The sequence below is a fragment of the Rutidosis leptorrhynchoides genome, chromosome 11 (assembly GCF_046630445.1).
Source record: "Rutidosis leptorrhynchoides isolate AG116_Rl617_1_P2 chromosome 11, CSIRO_AGI_Rlap_v1, whole genome shotgun sequence".
Lineage (NCBI taxonomy): Eukaryota > Viridiplantae > Streptophyta > Magnoliopsida > Asterales > Asteraceae > Rutidosis > Rutidosis leptorrhynchoides.
This window is the reverse complement of record NC_092343.1, coordinates 71,086,721-71,104,108: the sequence shown is the minus strand read 5'-3', so window position 1 is coordinate 71,104,108 and position 17,388 is coordinate 71,086,721.

Here is a 17,388-nt window from a genome sequence, read left to right as displayed (position 1 = left end):
GGTTACTTCCCTCTTGATCCTAGCACTATATATAATATTTTTAAAAAGGAATTAATGATAGAAACAAAAAGGCATGACTAAGTTGTCATAATCTATTAATTAATCTACAAAAATAAAAAGGAAACTTGGAAATTGTGAGGCACTTTGGGAAAGGATGGATTAATTGAGGGCTATAAATGTGAAGCATTTAAATTTGATTGGTTACTTTGAGAAATACTAAAAAAATCAATTTGCCGGTACAACTTTTATTTTGGTTTGCAAAAGCATTATGATTGGCACACTCTTCTTTCATGAGCAAAAGTGAGCCTACAAAGAGACAAGGTGATTTTTAGGTCATAACTTTGCTTTATATTCTCCTCTTAGAATCGCGTCTTTTTATCAATTACTCCGTAATACAATTTTTTCCTATGTTTCCTTACTGTCGCTTTTTTTTTTTTTTCTTTGAAAAGTCAAAAAATTTTATAACGAATATAAACAGATACAACCTATTACATATATATGAACTCACAAAATTACAACTCAAAAATGCTAATAAGGACTCGAGTAAGATACAATGGGAGTGAATGCAGAAAAAAGCCATCATCTCACGAATACTACAATGGTTGGGAGCAGGTTTTTTATGCCAGGATCTCACGTCTCCTACATGGCTCGGGGCTAAAATATATTCATACCATTTTATATACCATTTATTTTTATTCGTACACCAAAATATGTTCATTATTATTTTTTTTTTGAAAGAATATTCATTATACACTACTAGAAAATCTGGAATTGGCTACGGATTTGTGACGGTCAAAAATTCCGTCCCTAAATACCGACGGCTTTTTGACGGGTTTCCAACGAACCCACATTTGCGACGGTTTAGCGACGGATTAACTACGATAACTCATTCGTCGGTAATCTGTCCCTAAATATAAGTTTTGCGACGGATTACCAACGGATTAGCTACGTCCATAAATCCGTCCGTAATTCGTCCCTAAATATAATGCTTTGCGACAGATTACCAACGGATTTGCTTCGTCCCTAAATTCGTCCCTAATCCGTCGGTAAAATCATAATATTAGGGACGGATTAGGGAGGGATGTTTTTTATAATTAAGGTTTTATCAAGTTTACGAGAACGAATGAACACGTATAAGTACTAAAATGTCTTTAAACACTTATACTATCAAATATATCATATATACATCAATACATGATACGTTTGTTGCATCTATTCCTTCGATCTTGTGTTTTTGATATAGGTTCCATAATCGTTGTTAGTGAATATATGTATACCCGTACGAGTGTTTGCATTTATAAGCTACTTAGTAATTTTAAAAATGTTTGTTAACTAATATAGATGCATTTAGGAATAAGTATCTATGCGTTTTCGTCTAAATCGTAATTTTAAAAAATATATAAATATTAGGCCGTCCCTAATCCGTCGGTAAATCAAAATATTAGGGACGGATTTGGGACGGTTGTTTTTTATAATTGAGATTTTATTGAGTTTACGAGTACGAATGAACATTTATAAGTACCAAAATGTCTTAGGATACACTTGTACTATCAAATATAACACATATACATCAATACATTTTATGTTTGTTATATGTATACATCCGATCTAGTATTTTTATATATATGTTACATAATCGTTGTTATCGACTATGTATATACCCGAACAAGTGTTTGCATTTATATGCTAACTAGTATTTTTTAAAATGTTTGTTAGCAAATATAAATGCATTTAGGAATGAGTGTCTATATGTTTTCGTTGAAATCGTAATTTAGAAAAATAAAATATATGGTCGTCCCTAATCCGTCGATAAATCAGATTATTAGGGACGATTTTGGGACGAATATTTTTTATAATTGATATTTTTTCGAGTTTGCTAGTACGAATGAAGACATATAAATACTCTGTTTTAGAATACATATATATTATCAAATATAACATTTATACATCAATAAATTATATGTCGATCTTACTTCCTCTTGGTTGATCCTTCCACAATCTATGTTGTCCTGTAGATATCATTTGCTCCTTCTTTGGAGTGTAGTTTCCTATACAAATCTTCATATGCCTTTTCTTTTGCACGAGCTACAGCATTCTTAGCTTATCTTTTGGCTTCTTTATATCTCTCTTCAACTCTAGTTCTACCCGTCGGAGTCCCCTCCCGACAAGTGATGAGGTCTCTTCAACCCTAGTGTTTTATTATATAATTTCATAATCGTTGTTAGTGAATATATGCATACTCGTACGTGTGTTTTTTTTATACGCTACTTATTATTTTTAAAATATTTGTTAATTAGTATAGATGCATTTATCATCATTTTAATTACTCCGTATGTAAAACACTTGAAAACGTGGTTAAATATGACAACAATTATCATCATTTTAATTATGTAGAACACTTAAAAAGTCTTTTATATTTATGAATTGGCTCCAAACTTATTTTAGTTCCCGCCCATCACCATTCACTTTGGGGTTGGCTACTTGTCCCAAATATTTTAAACATTTTAAAAACTTGACAAATAAAAAGAAAATTATATACGGAGTACGCAGTACATTTCCCCTAATTTTGTTCTTGGGGTTCTCTCTCTATCAAGCCTCAAAAACCCTAACCCTCTCTAGTCTCAACTACTTCTCATCAACCATCTCAATTCTAAATTTTCGAAGGTTTGTTCTCAATCTAATTGTATATGTAATTATAGTAAACATTGTTATTCTAATTTTTGTTATGGATTATTAAACTTTTATGTTAAGTCGCTGATTACAGTTTGTATAGATGAAAATTATAAAATCACAAATTGTAAATCTTTGTTACATTTTGACTGTTTCTTAAAGATGAAAATACATGAAGTTGGTACGTTCTATTCATGTCTTGCAATGTTTTGATTTTCTACTTAATTAGTTTTTATCAATCAAAGAAGATGGCATGTACCCTGTTCCTGTTCATGAGTAATTGTCTTTATGTAATTTATTAATCAGTATAAAGCTAAAATATATGCAGTCAAAGAGTTTGAAGAGTTTGGTGGAATAAAATTGATGTGGTCAAGAGTTGTCTTTATTATGTTTTTTTGTGAGTATGTATGTATAAAATGCTATGGTACTATTTGTTGTGAGTATGTATGTGTAAAATAAATGGTTATGTACCAATTATTTTTGTTTTCGTCACTATAGTAGTTATTCAAATATTATGTTTTTGTGGATTTCTAGTGCAAACTTATGTATTTGTAGTGAAAGTTTATGAATTCGTAACAATTTAGATTGTTTGAAGTTGACTTTTAATTTTATATTTTAGCTATTTGGTATTAAAAACATGTCAGGACGAAGCTCAGCTGGGCGTAGTGTTAGTCGTACAAGTCAAGTTAGAGGTGGGCGTGTGCGCGGGCGTAATTCTAGAGGTAGAGGTAATTATGGCAGCAATGTATCACGGTATATATCTTATGATGATACCGAAGATGAACATATGGACCATAATGATGGATTAGACAACCTCAATGGAACTAATGTTCCGGAGATTAGATCACCTTCTTCTCAAGCACGACCATGTTCAGATGCACCGCCATCTCAAGCAGAACTAGGTTCAAATGCACCTGACATTAATATAGACAATCAAAATAAGGTGTGGATTTCTGTTACTCCCGATAGGTCACGGTAAGTATTATATATGTTATTTGTATTTTGTCAATGTTAAAGTTTAATGCTAACCGTTTCTTTTTTTAATTGTGCAGTTTTGCCAAAGGTAGCGGTAAAGCTGATAATGGTCAAATTACTCGCGCAATCACTACGATTCTGAAGAACTATTACCGTGGAGAATGGCCAACATGGACAAGTGCCCCCGCTGATAATAAAACTATGATGTTTGAGAGTTTTAAGGTTGTTATTAACATGGTTCTATCAACTAGTTAGTATAATTTGATATAACATGGTTCTATCAACTAGTTAATAATAATAATAATCATAATAATAATAATAATAATAATAATAATAATAATAATAATAATAATAATAATAATAATAATAATAATAATATTTTTATGTTATATGTTATGAAGCTATATACTTAAGTTTAATATGTACTATTTTCAGCATAAGTATTGTTGGGATCGGACAATGGATGTGTTTGTTCATGACGTATTTAATGCCTCTATTGCAAGAAGATTGTCAGATCGTTTAAGTGCTGCTCGCGAGTCAGCATATGTGCAGGCTGAAGCTGCTGGAAACCCAGCTACCGATGATGATTTATCTCCCATCCTCCTTTATAACCCAACCTGGATGAGGCAAGAACACTGGAAGAAACTTGTCGCGGATCATTGGAATAAATCTGAATGGCTACAGAAAGCAAGGGCGAAGAAAGCAAACAAGGCTAAATTTGTTGCTGGCCACCATTGTACAGGCTCTGCCGGTTTTGTTTCATTTCGAGAGCAACTTGTAAGATATCTCAAGTTTTTTGTTTAATGTATAACCTTGCTTAAATTCTAATCACTTTTGATGTAATCTTTGTAGGAAGAAAAAATAGGCTGCAAACTATCGTCTTTGGATTTTCTAATTGCACACATACAAAGAAAGAAAGGAGAGTTGAGGGGGAGGGTAGCTGTTCATCTGATGGCTTGATCGATGATAGGGCACGTGAGGCTGTGGTAAGTTTTCTTTACCCGATGCATGATTTATTTCTGAATTTAGATCTACGATTATATTGTTAGGTTGTTTACTTAGCGATATTGACATTAATATTTATATAAATCCATATATAACAGGAACTGTTAAGAGAGTTTATGATTGAGAGGTATGGCCCGGAAGTTGACAATCATCCGAAGCATGATCAAGAGTTGTGGGAATGGGCTACTGGAGTGAGAAAGAAAGGGAGATCTTACTGTTCTGGTACGTCTTCTGATCCAAGTTTTGTGTTGACGGGCACACCCTCTGCTGATGATAGTGGTAGCTCATATGCTAGACCCGGGTTGAAGAGGTATGTGTGTTTTTTTAATTATTTATTAACCCATGTTTTTGGTCACGGGTTCAGTTTAGTCATCATTTTACCCACAATTATTCTTTATATATGTGTTTATCTTTATTACTCACTTTTATTATAGTACTCTAATATATACAAAATTTTACATGCTACTTATGCCACAGTTTGGTGCTGAAATGAAAATTGGTTTACATTGGATGTGGTATGTTTTTCACATGCTACTTTTGCCAATAAAATTGGGAGGCTGTAAAAGTAATTGAAAGTCGGAACTATATCACATTGTGCCTATACAAACTTGGGAAATTATATATATGTTATGTATTATTATGAAAGTGTTTATGATAAATTTCCCAACTACAATAAAACTGAATTTGTAAAACTGATTTCACATTTAGGAATTTTTGTTTATGATACATTTACAAAGTACTAAATGTCATAAAAACTTTCGTAATACAGGACAAATATATAAATTCGTAAGTGTATATATATATATATATATATATATATATATATATATATATATATATATATATATATATATATATATATATATATTGTATGTATTTGCTATATATGTATTTGATAAATATCACCAATCTTTATACCAATCTTTATGTTGTATTTATTTCTATGTGTTACTTATTTTGTAGGTAGAAAAAATAAAGCAAACGATGGAGAAGATGTGTGAAGAACATGAAAAAACAAAAAGGGATATGGAAGAGAGTCAGGAAAAGATGCTTGAAGCTCACGAAATTGCAAAAAGAGAGATGGAAGCCCGTGAGGAGCGTCTTAAAAAACAAGTCGAAAATAGTAAAAGTGCGGCGGATGAAGTTAGGAGAGAGATGCTCGAGAAGTTGGCCGAAATCAAAAAGCATCTACCAAACTTCCGTATTTGAACTTACCAAATTCTTAGATTTGTCGTTTTGTTGATGAACGGTAGTTTGTTTTAGGATCAAGATGGTAGTTTGTTTTAGGATCAAGATGGTAGTTTGTTTTTGAACAATGAATGTGGATGATGTATGGATATCTAAGATGTTTAATATAATTCAGTGTTTTTAGTAATTTTTGTTTTGATTTTTGAATAAGAAAACTGAATTCAGTAGCTAGAACAACAGAAAATTTACTACTTGGAAAACAATATTTAGCGACGGATTTAAGACGGAATAGGCTGTTGCTTGCTAAACACTTTCGTCCCTAATCCGTCGCAGATACACCCGTCCGTAATCCGTCGCCAAATCCGTCGGAAACATTATCCGTCGCTAATAATAATGTCGCAAATCCGTCGGAAAAAACCGAAGGCAATCTGAAGCAAATCCGTCCCTAAAAGCTACAGTCGAAAATCTGTCGCTAAATATTGTGGTCGTCGCAAAATCCGTCCCTAAAATTTTTCGAGGGCGATTTTAGGGTCGGACGATATCCGTCTTTAAACCCGTTTTGGTACGGATTAGGGACAGATTTTGCTGTAGCTAATGTCATATTTTCTAGTAGTGATACAAGACAACATTTTAACACCTATAATTTAGCTCTGTACAAATAAGAACTAGTGATATATATATATATATATATATATATATATATATATATATATATATATATATATATATATATATATATATATATATATACACGAATCATCACCCCTTTCGCTATGTTAGCTTGAATAATAATAAGTGCACTATCCATTTACTTGAAATTTTTTTTTATTAATAGTGATATTGTACACAAAATTTTTTTAATAAGGAACCCCGTAAGAATGAACACATTAGCTCCCTCATAGCAGATAAACTTCGGACATCGTGAACTCAAACGAGCACATTGACTCCCTCATACTATAATCAAGAGTCTACAACTTATTGCAAGACATATTACTTCCTTTGTCTATAAGTAATGACGAGAATGATTAGATTTGTTTAAGATCACATGACCATTTTACATCAACATACATGGTTTTGTAAAGTTGTCGACCTCACTACACACTAGCATCTCCAAACTTAGAAAGCATATGACGTATAAAAAGGATGGCAAAAAAATTATATCATGGAATATACTTTTGTCCTAAACTATTTTCCCTAAATTTGTTCGTGTACGATCTTTTGCACCCACTACTACACAAATGAGTATCCAAACCTCTTTTCAAAACTGGTTTTGTGGATAACGGGTAAAAACCAGTTCTGATAGGCAAAAGAGACCGGTTTTGGGAAATCGGTTTTTACGAAAAACCGGTTCCGAAAGTCAACTTTGCAAACCTGTTTTTTGTAAATAACCGTTTTCAACTTTGCAAACCTGTTTTTTTGTTAACTAGTTTTTTGGCCCGCGCTTTCGCTGCGGGTTGGTTTCGGAAAAAAAAAGGTATTGTAGCTACAGTAGCAGCTGCAGTAGCGGGTATTCGGGTCGGGTTGGTGGAGCAGGTCAGGGGATCCGGATGGTGTTGGGTTAGTGGTTTGGGGGGTGTTGGGCAAATCATGTTTTGAAAAAAAAAAAAGTTACTATTAACGAATGGTGTTAACCAATCATAGGTTGACACCATTTACCACAATTTATATATATATAAATAACCAATCTCGATGTTTTATGCGGGAGTTTAAAATTTTTATAACATTCAAAATCTGATCATTTTATCCTTTATTTCTTCACCTCTTTTTACCAAAATCTTCATTTTCAATCACCAACACATACATATCTCTATTCACACACCATCACAAGAACTATATCTCTTTATTATGGTATTTCATCAAAGAATCGATATGGTAAACACACAACAGCTCACCATGTACGTTCCTTTTATCACCTTCAATTCCTACTTTAGTTAATTTGAATGTAAATATGATGCAGATTATGCTAGCTGTTTGGTCATCACAACACCAATATATGTTGAAGATAAGATAATAAAAGTAGCCATCGTAAGTTGCCGTTGTATTTTATTGATTTAGAATCTATTTTTGCTTTTGCTAAAGATGATGGCTTTATGTTCTGAAAATTTGCAGGTCGATGATGGCCTTAAAAATGACGGCCTTAAATAACAATGGATTTAGTGACTTAGAAGACAAAGAACTTAACATAATGAAAAACAAAATTCATGATAACTTGTGAGGATGTAATAAACTACCATACTGACTTCGAACATGAACATTACAATGAATATAAGTCACTGCAACTATTGTAAAAATGAGAATGTTTGTTAATTTTTCTTTTTTAAAAAAATTCGACATTGCAAACCGGTTTTTTTAAAGAAATCGGTCTCTATTCTCACCCCAACGGAACCGGTTTTAAAACCGGTCTCAACTTTCTAAACTCATACCTTTGCAAACATGTTTTGAAACCGGTCTCGAAACTCCTTTTTTGTAGTAGTGACCCATCAAGATCAACACTTATTGAACAATCTATAATCAAAAGGACTAGCTCATAAGTAAACAGATTAACCAACAATACTACAAGAATCTAGTCGATCACCAACGGTTCGAATTCATGGGTAAATGGCTTAAATTCGTGGGTAATAAGCGAATACCTACGAATTTCCCACAAATGCAAGTGGATGGGTAATACCTGGTAATTGTTTCCACACGAAAAGTTTAATCCGAGGGTAATTTTAACCACGACAATATTGGTGGACGAACTTGTTACATTGATGGGTAAATATGTTGTGAGATTGTACATATGACCACGATTTTTTCATAGATGTAATCATTGGAAATTCGTATGTAAAAGTACTCATTGATATAATCGTGTGTAATAGTCACATGTAAATATCATGTTATTTCAAAAAGAAAGAGAGCGAATGTGTGAGAGAGGAAATAGAGAGAGCGGGGTTTTCGAATGCATGTGCAGCAGGTGCGGCGAGAGCTCAGGAACAATACAACGGGTACTATGGAAACCAAAATAATCGGTCAGGCGGAAATCATCTTACGTCGTACATGTTCTTCAATTTTTCGGAAGATTGGAGGGTGGTTGATTTCTGGAGATTATTCAAACCTTATGGCACAGTTAGAGACATTTATGTTGCAAACAGACGTCTCAAAGGGGGTGAACGATTTGCCTTCGTAAGATTTGCGGATGTAAGGAACGATGTCGTGTTGCTGAAAAAACTAGAAGAAGTCAAGATCAATAGAAAACTTATCAAAATCTTCAGAGCAACAACTAGAGCTCCAAGGAATGATGGGATTAATGATGCTAAACATACGAATATGGGGGCCTCCACAGGTGGTCCACCCCGTGACTGCTTTAATGATGGGCGAAGATTTAATGAGGTGGTTGGTAACGCACCTTTTGATATAAGAGATAGGCTCATCAACAAAAGAAACGAAGAGAAAGGTGATGCACCATTCGACCTAAGGGACAATCTTGAGAACAAAAAGAAGAAACATGGGTCAACCCCAGATGGTAAGATGGACAATACGAAAGTGAAACTAATCATGGTTGAAGAAGATAACTTTAACCAAAGTCTACTGGATAATGCAATTGTTGGAGAGGCCAAGAGTCATAGCATTGGTGGAAATCTGGTGAAGGTCATCACTGAGGAAGGATTCAACAACGTTCAAGTTAAGTCACTAGGGGGCTTAGCATCATGCTCATTTTCAACACAAGGGAGACTGCTACAAAAGTGGTTAATGAGAGTAATCACCCATTAAGAAAATGGATCCACAAGATTGCTTTTTGGGATGAATCGAGTTGGCCTGAAGGAAGGATGGTTTGGCTTAAAATTACTGGTGTTCTGATACATTGTTGGACTCATAATACCTTCATGTCAATAGGTGAATGGTGGGGTGCGGTATATGTGAAATGTCCCGTTCATATCGATTATAAACGTTTCATATTAATTGATCTCTTTGCGAGGTTTTGACCTCTATAGGAGACGTTTTTCAAAGACTACATTCGTTTTTTTTTTTAAAAAAAAAATAAACCATAACCTTTATTTTATCGACAAGATTAAAAGGACACTACCTAGATTATCAAGAAATGATAATCTAAAAATATCACACTTACACACTACCAATACATATTGGTTTACAATATTAATATGTTACAACAAAGTAAATCTCGAATGCAGTTTTAAACAATATTATACAAGCATGCTGACACCGAATATTGTCCATATTTTAGCATGCAACAGCGGAAGCTCTTAATAATCACCTGAGAATAAACATGCTTTAAACGTCAACAAAAATGTTGGTGAGTTATAGGTTTAACCTATATATTTATTAAATCGTAATAATAGACCACAAGATTTCCATTTCCATTTTTCAAAAACATGCGAACTGCATAAAAAACCATTCATATGTTGAACACCTGGTAACCGACATTAACAAAATGCATATAGAATATCCCCAAAACAGAAATCCATCTGTATTAATAACTCGAAGTACTAAAGCATACCATTTTCCAGCATGGGGGAGTTAGTGCCCGTAGATCTACCTTTAGGATTCGCGTCAATTAGGGTGTCTGTTCCCTAATTCATAGGCTACCAAGCTAAAAGGGTAATATTCGGTATTCATAATCCAACATAGAATGTAATTTCAAGTACTTGTGTCTATTTTGTAAAACCTTTATAAAACTGCATGTATTCTCATCCCAAAAATATTAGATTTAAAAGTGGGACTATAACTCACTTTCACAGATTTTTTCTTTCGTCGGAAAATAAGACTTGGCCACTGGTCGATTCACGAACCTATAAAAAATATGTACATATATATCAAAGTATGTTCAAAATATATTTACAACATTTTTATTACGTTTTAATATTTTGAGTTTATTAAGTCAGCTGTCCTCGTTAGTAACCTACAACTAGTTGTCCACAGTTAGATGTACAGAAATAAATAGATATATATTATCTTGAATCAATCCACGACCCAGTGTATACACGTCTCAGGCTAGATCACAACTCAAAGTATATATATTTTTTGGAATCAACTTCAACCTTGTATAGCTAACTCAAACATTACTGCATATAGAGTGTCTATGGTTGTTCCAAATAATATATATACATGGTTCGATATGATATGTCAAAACATTTGCATACGTGTCTATGGTATCTCAAGATTACATAATATATTAGAATACATGTATGATACTATATAAGTTAGCTAGGATATGATTAATATAGATTTGTTACCAATTTTCACGTAGCTACAACAAGCAAAATTATCCAATCTTGTTTTACCCATAACTTCTTCGTTTTAAATCCGTTTCGAGTGATTCAAGTTGCTATGGTTTCATATTGAACTTAATTTTATGAATCTAAACAAAAAAGGTATAAGTTTATAGTCGAAAATACAGATTACAAGTCATTTTTGTAAAGGTAGTCATTTCAGTCGAAAGAACGACGTCTTGATGACCATTTTGAAAAACATACTTTCACTTTGAGTTTAACCATGATTTTTGGATATAGTTTCATGTTCATAAGAAAAATCATTTTCACAGAAGAACAACTTTTAAATCAAAGTTTATCATAGTTTTTTTAATTAACTAACCCAAAATAGCCCGCGGTGTTACTACGACGGCGTATATCCGGTTTTACGATATTTTTCGTGTTTTCAGGCTTTAAATCATTAAGTTAGCATATCATATAGATATAGAACATGTGTCTAGTTGATTTTAAAAGTCAAGTTAGAAGGATTAACTTTTATTTGCGAACAAGTTTAGAATTAACTAAACCATGTTCTAGTGATTACAAGTTTAAACCTTCGAATAAGATAGTTTTATATATATGATTCGAATGATGTTATGAACATCATTACTACCTCAAGTTTTGTGGATAAACCTACTGGAAATGAGAAAAATATATCTAGCTTCAAAGGATCCTTGGATGGCTTGAAAGTTCTTGAAGCAAAATCATGACACGAAAACAAGTTCAAGTAAGATTTCTACTCGAAATAAGATTGTTATAGTTATAGAAATTGAATCAAAGTTTGAGTATGAGTATTACCTTGAATTAGAAAGATATCTTACTGTAAATAAGAAAGATTTCTTGAGATTGGATGATCACTTGAAATGGATTTGCAAGATTGAAAGTAAGCTAGCAAACTTGGAAGTGTTGTTGGTGTGTTCTTGAGTAGTTGTTTTGTAACTTGGTTTATGTATGGATTTATGAACTAGATTGAGCTAGATTTTGATGAATATGATGAAGAACACTTAGAACAATGGAAGAACACTTGAGAGAGTTTAGTTTGATGCATAAAAATTGAAAAATGAAAGTGTTTATGGTGATGATTGAAAAAATTATGTAGGTACTCCATATAAGGTCACATTAGTTTGTAATTTTGTGTAATCATTCATGCTAGTTGCCAAATGATGGTTCCCACATGGTTAGGTGACTCACATGGGCTGCTAAGAGCTGATCATTGGAGTGTATATACCAATAGTACATACATTTAGAAGCTGGGTATTGTACGAGTACGAATACGGGTGCATACGAGTAGAATTGTTGATGAAAATGAACGAGGATGTAATTGTAAGCATTTTTGTTAAGTAAAAGTATTTTGATAAGTGTCTTGAAGTCTTTCAAAAGTGTATTAATACATATTAAAACACTACATGTATATACATTTTAACTGAGTCGTTAAGTCATCGTTAGTCATTACATGTAAGTGTTGTTTTGAAACATTTAAGTTAACGATCTTGTTAAATGTTGTTAACCCATTGTTTATTATATCTAATGAGATGTTAAATTATTACATTATCATGATATTATGATGTATTAATATATCTTAATATGATATATATACATTTAATGTCGTTACAACGATAATCGTTACATATATGTCTCGTTTCGAAATCCTTAAGTTAGTAGTCTTGTTTTTACATATGTAGTTCATTGTTAATATACTTAATGATATGTTTACTTATCATTTATCATGTTTATATATAGTGTATCAATATCTTAAAATGATTCATATGTAATTAGTAAGACGTTGTTATAACGATAATCGTTATATATATCGTTTTCGAGTTTCTTAATTCAATAGTCTCATTTTTATGTATATAAATCATTGTTAAAATACTTAATGAGATACATACTTATCATAATATCATGTTAACTATATATATATCCATATATATATATATATATATATATATATATATATATATATATATATATATATATATATATATATATATATATATATATATATATATATATATATATATATATATATATATATATGTCATCATATAGTTTTTACAAGTTTTAACGTTCGTGAATCGCTGGTCAACTTGAGTGGTCAATTGTCTATATGAAACTTATTTCAATTAATCAAGTCTTAACAAGTTTGATTGCTTAACATGTTGGAAACACTTAATCATGTAAATATCAATTTCATTTAATATATATAAACATGGAAAAGTTCGGGTCACTACAGTACCTACCCGTTAAATAAATTTCGTCCCGAAATTTTAAGCAGTTGGAGGTGTTGACGTATCTTCTGGAAATAAGTGCGGGTATTTCTTCTTCATCTTATCTTCTCATTCCCAGGTGAACTCGGGTCCTCTACGAGCATTCCATCGAACCTTAACAATTGGTATCTTATTTTGCTTAAGTATTTTAACCTCACGATCCATTATTTCGACGGGTTCTTCGATGAATTGAAGTTTTTCGTTGATTTGGATTTCGTCTAACGGAATAGTGAGATCTTCTTTAGGAAAATATTTGTTCAAATTCGAGACGTGGAAAGTGTTATGTACAGCCGCGAGTTGTTGAGGTAACTCAAGTTGGTAAGCTACTGGTCCGACACGATCAATAATCTTGAATGGTCCAATATACCTTGGATTTAATTTCCCTCGTTTACCAAATCGAACAACGCTTTTCCAAGGTGCAACTTTAAGCATGACCATCTCTCCAATTTCAAATTCTATATCTTTTCTTTTAATGTCAGCGTAGCTCTTTTGTCGACTTTGGGCGGTTTTCAACCGTTGTTGAATTTGGATGATCTTCTTGGTAGTTTCTTGTATTTTCTCTGGACCCGTAATCTGTCTATCCCCCACTTCACTCCAATAAATCGGAGATCTGCACTTTCTACCATAAAGTGTTTCAAACGGCGCCATTTCAATGCTTGAATGGTAGCTGTTGTTGTAGGAAAATTCTGCTAACGGTAGGTGTCGATCCTAACTGTTTCCGAAATCAATAACACATGCTCGTATCATGTCTTCAAGCATTTGTATCGTCCTTTTGCTCTGCCCATCAGTTTGTGGATGATAGGCAGTACTCATGTCTAGACGAGTTCCTAATGCTTGCTATAATGTCTTCTAGAATCTTGAAATAAATCTGCCATCCCTATCAGAGATAATAGAGATGGGTATTCCATGTCTGGAGACGACTTCCTTCAAATACAGTCGTGCTAACCTCTCCATCTTGTCATCTTCTCTTATTGGCAGGAAGTGTGCTGATTTGGTGAGACGATCAACTATTAACCAAATAGTATCAAAACCACTTGTAGTCCTTGGTAATTTAGTGATGAAATCCATGGTAATGTTTTCCCATTTCCATTCCTGAATTTCGGGTTGTTGAAGTAGACCTGATAGTTTGTGATGCTCAGCTTTGACCTTAGAACACGTCAAACATTCTCCTACGTATTTAGCAACATCGGCTTTCATAACCGGCCACCAAAAATGTTTCTTGAGATCCTTGTACATCTTCCCCGTTCCAGGATGTATTGAGTATCTGGTTTTATGAGCTTCTCTAAGTACCATTTCTCTCATATCTCCAAATTTTGGTACCCAAATTCTTTCAGCCCTATACCGGATTCCGTCTTCCCGAATATTAAGATGCTTCTCCGATCCTTTGGGTATTTCATCCTTTAAATTTCCCTCTTTTAAAACTCCTTGTTGCACCTCCTTTATTTGAGTAGTAAGGTTAGTGTGAATCATTATATTCATAGCTTTTACTCGAATGGGTTTTCTGTCTTTTCTGCTCAAGGCGTCGGCTACCACATTTGCCTTCCCCGGGTGGTAATGAATCTCAAAGTCGTAATCATTCAACAATTCAATCCACCTGCGCTGCCTCATGTTCAGTTGTTTCTGATTAAATATGTGTTGAAGACTTTTGTGGTCGGTATGTATAATACTTTTGACCCCATATAAGTATTGCCTCCAAGTCTTTAATGCAAAAACAACCGCGCCTAATTCTAAATCATGCATCGTATAATTCTGCTCGTGAATCTTCAATTGTCTAGACGCATAAGCAATTACCTTCGTTCGTTGCATTAATACATAACTGAGACCTTGCTTTGAGGTGTCACAATATATCACAAAATCATCATTCCCTTCAGGTAATGACAATATAGGTTCCGTAGTTAACTTTTTCTTCAACAATTGAAACGCTTTCTCTTGTTCATCCTTCCATTCAAATTTCTTCCCTTTATGCGTTAATGCAGTCAAGGGTTTTGCTATTTTGGAAAAATCTTGGATGAACCTTCTGTAGTAACCGGCCAGTCCTAAAAATTGGCGTATATGCTTCGAAGTTTTCGGGGTTTCCGACTTTTCAACGGTTTCAATCTTTGCTAGATCCACCCGAATACCTTCTTTGTTCACTATGTGACCGAGGAATTGAACTTCTTCCAACCAAAATGCACACTTTGAAAACTTAGCGTACTGTTTTTATTTTCTCAACAACTCTAGCACTTTTCTCAAATGTTCTTCGTGCTCTTGATCATTCTTCGAGTAAATAAGTATGTCATCGATGAAAACAATGACAAACTTGTCAAGATATGGCCCACACACTCGGTTTATGAGGTCCATGAACAGAGCTGGTGCGTTAGTCAATCCAAATGGCATAACCATAAACTCGTAATGACCGTAACGCGTCCTAAAAGCAGTCTTCGGAATATCATCCTCCTTCACCCGCATTTGATGATACCCAAAACGTAAATCAATCTTCGAATAAACTAACTAGCCTTGCAGTTGATCAAATAAGTCGTCGATTCTTGGTAATGGGTAACGGTTCTTGATGGTAAGTTTTTTCAACTCTCGGTAGTCGATACATAACCTGAATGTACCATCTTTCTTCTTGACAAACAGAACAGGAGCTCCCCATGGTGATGTACTTGGTCGAATGAAACCACGCTCCAAAAGTTCCTGTAACTGACTTTGTAATTCTTTCATTTCGCTCGGTGCGAGTCTGTATGGAGCACGAGCTATTGGTGCAGCTCCTGGTACAAGGTCTATTCGAAATTCAACGGATCGATGTGGGGGTAATCCCGGTAATTCTTTCGAAAATACATCGGGAAATTCTTTTGCGACGGGAACATCACTGATGTTCTTTTCTTCATGTTTAACTTCCTCAATGTGTGCTAGAATGACGTAACAACCTTTTCTTATTATTTTTTGCACCTTCAAACTACTAATAAGATTTAACTTCGCGTTGTTCTTTTCTCCGAACACCATTAAAGGTTTTTCTTTTTCGCGCATAATACGAATCGCATTTTTGTAACAAACAACCTCTGCTCTCACCTTTTTCAACCAATCCATGCCAATTATTACATCAAAACTTCTTAACTCGGCTGGTATTAAATCAATCTTAAACGTTTCATTACCCAGTTTAATTTCTTTATCCCGACATATATTATCTGCTAAAATTAATTTACCGTTTGCTAATTCGAGTAAAAATTTATTATCCAACGGCGTCAATGGGTAACTTAATTTAGTACAAAAATCTCTACTCATATAGCTTCTATCCGCACCCGAATCAAATAAAACATAAGCAGATTTATCATCAATAAGAAACGTACCCGTAACAAGCTCTGGGTCTTCATGCGCTTCTGCCGAATTAATGTTGAAGACTCTTCCACGGCTTTGCCCATTTGTATTTCCCTGGTTTGGGCATTTACTCTTGACGTGGCCCGATTTTCCACATCCATAACAAATAAAGGCGGCATTACTTGTCCCGACATTACTTGTTGCATTATTCTTGTTAATCACCGGTCCGTAAATTTCACACTTCGTCGCGCTATGACCACCTCTATTACACTTACTACACGTTGTCGTGCAGAACCCAGTCGGATGGTATCCTTCACACCTCTGACATGGTTTTTGCCTTTTGTTATTATTGTTGGGATGGTTGTTGTTGTGGTTGTTGTTGTTGTTGTTGGGTCATTTGTTGTAGTTATTGTTAGGATTGCGGTTATTATTGCGATTGTTGTTGTGGTTGTTGGGATAGTTGTTGCGATTGTGGTTGTAATTGTTGTTGTTGTTGTTGTACTGGTGACTCTTGTCACCGTTTTCCTCTCACTTCCTCTTGAGTTGTTTCGTGTTGGTTTCTTCGGCCGCCTGCTCTTTAATTCTTCCCTCAATCTGATTTATGAGTTTATGAGCCATTCGACTTGGCTTTTGTATGGAAGCAGGCTCGTGTGAACTCACATCTTCTTGAATCCTTTCTGGTAACCCTTTTACAAACGCGTCGATCTTCTCTTCTTCATCTTCGAACGCTCCCGGACACA